Genomic DNA, 10,839 nt, shown 5'->3' on the forward strand with positions numbered 1-10,839 from the left:
AGGTACATGAGTATATGTATATGTTATTTGATGTTGCCAGGAATAGCTAATTTTATCTGTCAAAAATTTCTTTCTAGCACGCTCTTTTGAGTCATGGATTTTGGCTTTTGAGTAAGCTAAAGGTTGTTAATTGGGAGACTGGCCAGAAAAACTTATCCACAGCTTTTGAATCACATGTTGAACAAATCTGGCATCACAAGCGTCAAGCTGCCTTCTGTTTCTAATCATTTTTCTTTCTAATTTAGGTTCTCCCACCCAAAGGGATTATAATTTATTTTCATTGCAGAGTCCATGGAAGATGTCACAAGATGTAAAGGCAATTATTTTCAAGTAGATAGAACCCATAATTGCTGAACATTGCAGTTGGCCTCATCCCAAATGCAAAGCAGTAGCAATACTTCCCAGATTGAGACAACGTGTTACTGATGTGAAGAGGCTGGCAAAAGTCTTGGCTGAGAAAACTTTTCCTCTCTTCTGTACCTCTAAAATTCTTTAAAACAAAAAGCCTGACTAGCTTAGCATTTTATTTATGATAGCTTCTCTAAGAGCATTCAGATCAGTGGCCTGGGCCACGAAAGTTTTGAACCCAAGTCATATTTCAAAATAGACTCCCTCTCGGAATTTCTTTCTTTGATTTCACTTTTCTTTTCTAAACTTTTCTTTCCTTTCATTTCTTCATTTCCCAATGTCTACCCTTCCCACCCTGTACTAACCTTAGAAGAACAACATCCTTCCTCTTCCTTTTCTGTATTTTGCTCTTTCCCTGACATATCTTATGGTTTTCTAAGTTTAGGCATTTGTCCCTGCTTTGAAATTCCTATAAAAAGAGGTGAATCAGGAAATGACTTTTGGTCAACCCTAAAGCCCATATCTTGTAAAATAAGAAAACATTTACCAAAAGAGGAAAATTGCAAGTACAGACAAGAGCAACAATCAGGAACAATGCTGTTCACCGCTCCTCTCTGTTTATCCAAATCCTGTGCATCAAGTCTTAGGTCACAAACTCCTTTTCCTCACAGCAGCCTGACCAGCATCTCCCTTAGACTAACACTTTTTCCTTGAAGACCTTGCTATATTTTTATTTCTACTACAGATTTTCTACATCATCTCATAGTTTTGCCAGTTCCTTCTGTGTTTATGTTTACCCTCGATAGAAATAAGTTTCTTGAGGGCTAAAGCTTATGTCTTTGACCTTGGACAAGTTTTCTAACCTTTCTCAATGTATAATGAAGGAATATTCATTACATTGTCATCATAATTAAATACAATGATAGAACTTTCTGGACCATAGTAAAGTGCTCAATAAACTTAATTCATTTTTCTTTCTTCCTTAGTTTTATTTTATATATATATATATATATATTTGTTTATATATAAGAGACAGGGTCTTGCTCTTGCTGAGGCTGGTCTGGAACTGCTGACCTCAAACAATCCTCCTGCCTCAGCCTTCCAAAGTGCTAGGATTACGGGCATGAGCCACCGCACCTGGCCCTTTCTTCCTTAGTTCTGAGGTCTCCTCCATGTTGCCCATCAATGTTTAGTGGGAGGTGACACACAGCACTAATTTAGAGTATGAGCTTGAATTTGATTACCAGCTCAGCTACTCTCTAAGGAATTCAGGAAACACACCTAATCTCTTGTCAACCTAAAATAATCAAAAGGGTCAGAATATAGTTTGAAGAGAGTTTATTCAAGTGCTAAGTTTGGGGATGATCACCCAGGAAGCACAGATTCCAAAGAATAGAAGTCAGTGTTCCAAAGTGTAGAAGTTTGAGGTCAGTTATAAAGATAAGGTAGAAGCTTAACAGAATCTCAACATCTTTCTATATAAATTCTAATGCATAGTTTTAGTAATCTGATTAGTTGAGGTAATCTTTTTCTTTTCTGGAAAGGTATATTTAACATTCCAAACTGAAGATGTGACAGTCACGGGGTCTTTTGCACCATCCTGTCTGAGTCAGGTACAGGAGTTAGATACAGGTCTTTGTTAATCTATAACAAAGACCAGTGATTGGAAGGGAAGGAGGCCTGGTCCCTGGTCTTTTTTAGTCATTTACAAAACAAGAACAATGAGGAAGAGAGTTAATCTATAATCTAAGAAGCAGAAGTCACAATTACTTGTTACATGACAGATCACAGTCACATGGCTCTTAAAGTTTAAATAGTTTTTGGGTTCCAACAGTTTTTAAATTTTGTTTATTTGGAAATTTTCCCCTTTCCATCAAGATCTTTCAAAGAAAGCATCATAGATGAGCTCAATAATTTTGACTCCTTTTATGTCCTGGAGTTTAGTCCTACATCACTTGGAAGGCTCATTCCCAGAATGTCATGTCCTACAATGAAGGGGGATTGGACAAGCTATAAAGCTGCTGGAGTACAGGCCAAGTTTAAAGCAACATGAAGGAAGTGATTTTGTGACCTGAGTCAGGCTAAACGACTACATCTTCAATTCTTTCAGCAAACATTATTTTGGTCTTTTCCAACATGTGTTGATTCCATTGCAAACAGATGCTGCAGCAGGGAAGACAAAAACATTACAAAACACAAGTGATTATAATTCATGCAAAAAAGAACTTTGCCACCAAGTTCCCCAAGATTCAAACCAGCTACTTAGCCAATCATTTAGAGAGAATGTTGGATTTAAAAAGTTAGTTATTTGGGTTTTCACATCAGCAGTTACTACAGCGATGTTATCTGATTCATCTGGGATATACACACAACACTCAGTTTTTACGATGGTGCAGGTTCCCCCTCTGGATGCAGTGAGTATGTCTAAAACCATATGGCTCTGTAACACAGTCTTTCTCATAAGAGTAACTTCATTGTTTAATAAGAAAATACTCATGCAGCTACCATTTGGGGCATTTTATGTATAATTGGCTAGGGCCTCTACATGCCAAACGGCATCCTCAGTATCCTGTTGTGGTATGAAGATGAAAGCTAAATGATCATACCAATGGAACACAGAACAGACCCAGTGAGATCGCAAATGAGGAAAATTTGCAGGTTTTGACAGGGTATGAACTACTCAACCTTGTGCCTAACCATAACCCAAAGAACATTGTCTTAACCATCCTGGGGGTAACCATGGACATAGGGTAGTGCCACACAGTCAAGACATTCCATTTGGAGGTAACCCATAAATACTTGTTCATTGTGCCCATTCAGTGGCATGCCAGTTAGTACTTTGTAATATAATGGTGTGGATACAGTGTTCTTTGGGTATCCCTCTCATACCTCTAGTGCCACTGGGCCAGGTATCTTTGGTATTATTTCCATTCCCAACATAAAGAGGTAAGTTGATTGAGCTAACCAAAGGAGGGGCTAAGCCAGAAAACACCATCCCACATTTGTGTTATACCTTCCTGAAGTTGAGTTGTCTTCTCTCTCAACTGAGGCAGTGTCAGGGTTTCATCCCTCAGCTGTGGCAGTGCCAGTGTTAAAGCTAATAATGAACTAGTTCTTTCACCAAAGAAGCACTTTGGCTCTCCTTCCTGCATGCAGTTTTTTGAGGACCCAGAAGCGGATTGCTTGGAGGGATCGTAATGTCGATGCATGTGAATTTCCTTTTACCTATTTTTTTTTTTTTTTTGAGACAGAGTCTCACTCTGTTGCCCGGACTAGAGTGAGTGCCATGGCATCAGCCTAGCTCACAGCAACCTCAAACTCCTGGGCTCAAGCGATCCTCCTGCCTCAGCCTCCCGAGTAGCCGGGACTACAGGCATGTGCCACCATGCCCAGCTAGTTTTTCTATATATATATTTTTAGCTGTCCATATAATTTCTTTTAGTAGTGACGGGGGTCTCACTCTTGCTCAGGCTGGTCTCCAACTCCTGACCTCAAGCGATCCACCCGCCTCGGCCTCCCAGAGTGCTAGGATTATAGGTGTGAGCCACCGCGCCTGGCTTCCTTTTACTCATGTTAAGATTAAAGCTGAGCTTCACAGTCTTCTCACACTTCCATACCTGGGATGTGAGGGTTTGTTCATACAGACCTTAAATCCGCACACCGTTCCCTTCACCCCAAGTAAATCAGATATCACCCCGAGGGTCCAGAGGTCAGGTTCATTCAAATACAATCACTCAGAGGCTTAAAAAAAAAAAGAAGAAGCTCTTCCCATACCCTTTATGCTGTAAAGTATTATTAATAGGCCAGTGATGTACATTATCCTTGGTCATACTAGTGTCAAGTACTAATGAATGATTTTTAGAAAAATGGATATATTTATAATATTCTAGCCATCTTGTCCTGGGAGAGGAGATACCCCACCACGGAGAACCAGACCTAGTGGAAAGGGGTATGAGACTGCATACCCAACAAGCATCTTTTTGTAATCTGTCGGCATAGTACTGGAACCATTGCAAAAATTTGCTTCACAGGCAACAGCTGGTGATAGTAGTACCAAGACATGGAAACTAAGGACAAAAATATAGACGTTCACTGGGGGCCCATAAGGGAAAATCTTCCCCATCTTTTAACAGTTGTTAACATTAAGTGTTTAATTAGATGCAGGCCTGGTCTGGAGTCTTGGGTTTCAGTTGTCTGCATCAGGTGTTGTCTTCTTCTCCACCTGGAGTTGACTTATTTTGAGTTGGAGGTCACCTTCTGGGAAAATAGTCCATCAGGAGATAGAGCCTTCTTTAGATGAGAAACTTGGATCCAGGAGACTTTTCCTTCTAATTTAACAACCAAGGATTAGTGAGAAGCACTTGATAAGGGCTCTTCCACTTTGGTCAGAGAGAGTCTTTTAAAAGATGTTGTTTCCAGTAGATAAAATATCTTGGTTGAAAATTGTAGGTGTTGAATCCTTCATTTCCTGGAAGCCCACTAAAAAAAGAGTCTTTCATTAGATTATAATTCTTAGTTAACTGTTTCATAAGGTTAGAACAGTAAAGGGATACATCTCCCCTTACAGTTAAGGAGTTACCCTTTTCTGGGGACAGATTCATAGGCCTGACAGTTATTATTTCAAATGAGGACAACTGACGTTCTCTGAAGGAGGTTAACCTTAGCTTAAGCAAAACAAATGGAAGAGTCTTCATTCATGAAATCTTAAAAACTTCTGTTATTTTTGCCAATTGAGTCTTAGTTATTCCATTCGTACACTCTACCAGTCCAGGTGATTGGGGATGATATGCACACCGAAAATGAAAGTGTTGGAGGATGGGCCAAATTTTACATACCATTCAATTATCAGTTTGGTAAAATGAGTACCTCAGGCACTGTAGAGTTCTAAAGGAACTTCCTGGGTCAGAATAATCTTTTCTAAAAGAATTTTACTTACTGATAAGGCAGACGCTCTTCTGCATGGAAATGCTTCTACCCAATGAGAAAACATGCAAATCATCACTAGAACATACTTGCATCCTTGTGATGGACGCAGCTGAATAAAATCTAACTGCCATATTTCAACGGGGCCTTCAGGTAAAGAAAAATGTCCTTGGGAACTGTGTAAAGGTTTCCCTGGGTTGTACTTTGGGCAGATGTGGCAGCAATTGTACACCTTATGAATTATATAGTTAGAGAAGTTTTCAAAAAATATTGTTTTCTCCAAGTAACCATTTTATTAGGGCTTTAATGAGTTAAATCATGTACATAGGTTAAAAACGATGACTATAATTCAACAGGAAGTAGAGGCAAGTTGTTTGGCTCATGCCTTACCTTCATCCTTTAAGTAACATTTGTCTGTAAACGAAGCATCAGCTATAGTAAGGGGAGTCTCTTACAGGGTCGTTCTAGGAGAGAGAAGCTGGTCGGTTAAGCATTATGCAATTGTGCAGTGTCTCATCTGATGGCGGAGGCAGAAGAGTGGCAGAGTTTGGATTATTGCACCTAGAGATTGTAATGTGAGGTAGACTAAGAAGAAGGACTACATAAGAAGCTAATCTGCTGACAGAATAATGTTGAGTGTGCTATGAATTTAGAAGTGCTCCCACAGAATGTGGAACAAAGACAGTGAGCAGAAATCCCATCACTATTTTTTCAGTTGCTCTACTAACAGAGCAGTGGTGGGTATTGCTCTCATGCAAGGTGGCAAGCCCTTAGCCACAGTGTCCAGTTGCTGACTATAGTATACTATAAGTCTGTTTTGGTCTCCATGTTTTTGTGTCAGAATGCCTAAGGGGTTTCCCTGATTTTCATGAAGAGTGAAAATGGAATATTATAATTTGGATGTTCTAAAACTGGGGCATCTGTAAGGCTCTTTTAAATCTCTTCCAATGTTAACTGATTTTCTTCAATCCATTCCAGGGAGTCTGGCTTATCTTCTTTTAAAAGATTATATAAAGGTTGAGTTTTTAAAGAAAAGTGTAGAATCCAATTTCTATGGTATACTACTAGTCCCCCAAATCCTCTTGGTTGTTTCTTAGTTTTTGGGGTAGAGAAGGCCAATGTTCCTTTTATCCTATTTGGGTGGACAAAAAGACCTTCCTTTGATATTACATAACCCAAATATCTTACTTGTTTTTGACAAAACTGAAGTTTTTCTTTTGAGCCCTGTGTCCCTGTAAGGCTAATTATTATAACAAGTGAGTTCAATTTTCTATGAAGGCTTGAGCAGTGAAGCAAATCATCCACACATTGTATTAAAATGGATTTCTTAAGGACATCACTATCTCAGAGGTCTGCTTTTCATATTTGTGAAAAGAAAATTTGGCTCTCAGTGTATTCCTGAGGCATGTCTGGCCATGTATATTGTCTGTCTTCCCAAGTGAAAATAAACAGAAATTGACAATCTTTATTCACAGGAATACTAAAGAATGCACTGCATAAATATATCATAGTAAAGAACTCTCCTTTAGTAGGGAGGTAGTCAACAATGTACAGAGGTTTGACACTTTGGGTTGGTGAGTAATGACTATGTTGTTAATTCCTCTCAGATCCTGTACAAACCCCCACCCTCTACCATTTGGTTTTCTTACAGGAGGGAATTGGAGTGTTACAGGGGCTTGTACAGGGAATAATCATACCTCTTTTTATATAGTCTAGAACTATAGGCCTTATTCCTTCTAAAGCTTCTGGTTTTAAAGGGTAAGGTTTGGAAGAGGTTTTGATGGGTCTATATGAACTTTGATTGGGATAGCCAAGAAAAGTTTTCCAATATCAGCGGAAGACTGACCACAATTGATCAGGTACTGCCTTTAGCAGTTTTTATAATTCTTCATCACTCAATAAGTATGTCTTCTATGGCAATATGGACTGCAATTTGTGAATTAAGAAAACAAGATTCTGAAAAATTCATTATAGCTAGTAATTCAATCTTGTCTTCTAAATCTAGATAAATTTCTCCCTTTTGGGAATAAGAAGTGTGGCCAGGCGCAGTGGCTCACACCTGTAATCCTAGCACTTTGGGAGGCTGGGGTGGGAGCCCGGGAGTTTGAGACCAGCCTGAGCAAGGTGAGACCTCATCTCTACAAAAAAATAGAAAAAATAGCTGGGTGTGGTGGTGCGTGCCTGTAGTCTCAGCTACTCGAGAGAAGCTAAGGTAGGAGGACTGTTTGAGCCCAGGAGTTTAAGGTTGCAGTGAGCTATCATGATGCCACTGCACTGTAGCCTGGGCAACAGAGCGAGACCTCATTTTAAAAAGAAAAAGAAATGCGGGTATTCTGAGAAGTCTTAGATTAGCTATGAGAAGTCTGTTCCTATCAAATGGATGAGGGATGAGGGAATTAAGAGAAAAAACATAAGTACCTTGTAAAGGACATCTACAGGCTGAGATTTATGTGCTGATCTAGGAATATTAGTCAACTAACCATTTGACTTGTGTGTTTGCTCTGAGGAATGGGACCTTGTAATAAGATGGGATTTATTATAGAGAACATAGCTCCAGTGTCAACAAGAGCTGGTGTTTGTTTAAAATAATATCTGTTTCCCCAGAATGTTAGTGAAGAGGAAAGGAAGGGTCCCTTTACGTTCCCCAGAGTTCCTCTATTCTTTCTGTTCTTTCATTGCCTGTTGTTCCCTCTGTTTTAGTTTCTGGCAATCTTTCTTTCTTAAAGTGACCAGATTTTTTGCAGTAATTATAAAACAGAGGGTTACGTCCATCCTGAGGTTTACTGGGGTATTGTGGAGATCCAGACTGGATGGATAGCTGTTTTATTTGCAAATTCATAATCTTATTAGCCTTATTCTGTTGTTTGGCTTCTCTCTCCCTCTCCTCTTTAGTTGAGGTATGAGATAACTGATAAGTAAGATTAACCAAATCATGAATTTGAGAAGTAACCCAACTATGGCATTGTCTTTTTACTGTTGTGTCAATTCTCCATCTGACCCATTTATGAAAATGAAATTGAGAGTATTGTTTTGACGATTAGCATAACTCTCTTCAGATAATGCTGAATATTGTTTAAAGATTTTTTCAAATCTCTCAAAATATGTTATTACTGACTCACTTAGATTTTGTTGACATGGTTATATTTTCTTCCAGTTTACCACTCTTTGGAAGACTAGACTTTGCAACCTCATGGACACATCTGTAATCTTCTAAAAATTTATGAAAGTCTTCCAAGGGGTTCCTCCAATTTGCATAGCTATCCAATCTTTAGCTTTACTTTCTGATACTAACGTGTGAACTAGTTAATACAAATCAGAAAAACAAGGATCATAAGCTGAAATATTTAGTTCAAATTCCCTGGCAAAACCAATAGGGCCCTGGTGGGGATCAGGAAATTCCTTATTATGCCTTTAAGTTCTACCTTTGACCACAGTTGATCAACTAAGGCAGCTTCTCTCCTACAAGATACTGGTTGCTCACAAAATGGAGCTAAAATAGCAGGAGCGGGAGGAAGGGGAAGAGGAGGAAAACAAGGCAAGTCTGGGCAAGGCATTCAGACAAGGAGGGATAAAGAGATGGGGAAGAAAGGAGGAGAAGAAGAAACTTCAGCAGTTTTCTTTCATTCAGAAATGGTTTTAGAGAGTTTTAAATTTTTTTCCTGCAGGGAAAGAACTTTGTCAGAGCCTTTTCTGGGTGCTTCTAAGTATCATTGAAAGTAACTCTCCCAATTAGTTGGTTTAATTTCAGAGCTGACTTTTTTGTAATTGTGCACACAAATAAACTGAGTTAGGTATTTCAAAGGCACTCCATTTTGGCCATTGTAGTTTGGGGTCTTCATAGATTAAGATCATTTTTCTAGATATTGATAGGAGCTGGCACTGTAAATATCGTACATGAATCCAGCTGGAGTTTCTAAAGGTGGACCTCTCCTTAAAGAGGAAGACTCAGTTTTGGAAGAATGATTGCCCATAATTTGGATTCTCTTTTTAAGTGACCAAAGAGTGAAAAAGAAAGACGCAATGATTCTAGGGTGCTACGTAATGGGGATTACTCCTTAAGGTGTCACCCATGAATTGCTTCTCCCTTCTTACGTATCCCAGCGAAACCCAGGACTCTTGTGTGCTTAAGGCACTAAACCAGCCCTTCATATGTGCCCATAAGGTTAAGCAAGGTTCCCTGTTGTTCTTCTTTGGGGATTCCCTGTGGGACCATTGCATGTCATGAACGATGAGCTCAGATACTCCTGCAAGACCTTAGTCACCTAAGGTGCCTTTCAGCAAAGAGGAAGAGTGTCTGTTATCATCAGGACTTATTTTCTTCCTCATAGAAAGCTTTTCATTGGTTTTAGTCACTCGAAAAGGGACTTTAGGTATGCCAACGAACCAAACTTCAGAGTTCAGCCAGTTTTTTTTAAATCACAAATTTTGCTTAAGCCACCAATATTCACTTCCTTTTTCCAGAGAAAGAACCTATTTCCTTCCCTAACAACAATGTTAATGAGAGAAAAGGCTGTACAAACTCTAATGTACAGGCTCTAACAAACTCTAAGGTAGTTTAACAAACAACCCTTTACCTCAGAGAAAAATGAAAATCACAAATCTGCAAACAGCAGAATCTCTAGGAACAAAAAACAAAACTCCTACCTTAAAAGCAGAGCTTCAATTCCAGCTTCATGGAGCCTGGAATCAGGTTGCTTGAATAAAGTCTAAATCTCAACCAAAACCAGGGAGATTCAAAACCCAAGAGGTATCTCGCCAGAGACCCCTGCCAACTCCAGCAAGATCAGGTAAACAAGAGCCACTCATGCTGGTACCAAGGCCCCGATTGTTGGTGGAGTGGCAGGGGTCACGAGTGGCTTGCTTCGAGTCCCTTCATGGTCGCCAAAATGTCAACCTAAAATAATAAAAACAGTCAGAATTTAGTTTCAAGAGTGTTTATTCAAGTGCAGAGTTTGAGCATAGCCACCCAGGAAGCACAGATTCTAAACAATGGAAGTCAGTGTTCTGAAGTGGAGAAGTTGGGGGTTGTTTCTATAGATAAGGTTTGGGAAGCTTAACAGAATTTCAACATCTTTCTGTATAAGGCTTAATACACAGTTACAGTAATTTGATTAGTCAAGGTGATCTTTTTCTTTTCTGCAAAGGTATACGTAACATTCCACACTGAAGATGTAACAATTACGGGGTCTTTTGCACCATCTGGTCTGAGTTAGATACAGGATAATAAAGGAGGCAGTTAGTCTATTACAGAAATCAGTGATTGGAAGGGGAGGAGGTCCAGCCCCTGGTCTCTCCTAGTCATTTACAGAACAAGAACAATTAGGAGGAGAGTTAATCTATAATTTAGGAAGCAGAAGTGACAACTAAATGACTCAGATCACAGTCACATCTCTCCCAAGGCTTAAAGAGTTTTTATGGTTCCAATAGCTTTTAAATTGTATTTCTTTTCACACTCTCTATGCCTCATTTTCCTCATCTGCAAATTGGGGATAATATTCATATCTGCTTCATAGGGTTGCTTCAGTCATTAAAGGGCAAGAAGCAAGTAAAGCAACTAGACCCTAGCAC

Source organism: Lemur catta, chromosome 11 (genome assembly GCF_020740605.2).
Source record: "Lemur catta isolate mLemCat1 chromosome 11, mLemCat1.pri, whole genome shotgun sequence".
Lineage (NCBI taxonomy): Eukaryota > Metazoa > Chordata > Mammalia > Primates > Lemuridae > Lemur > Lemur catta.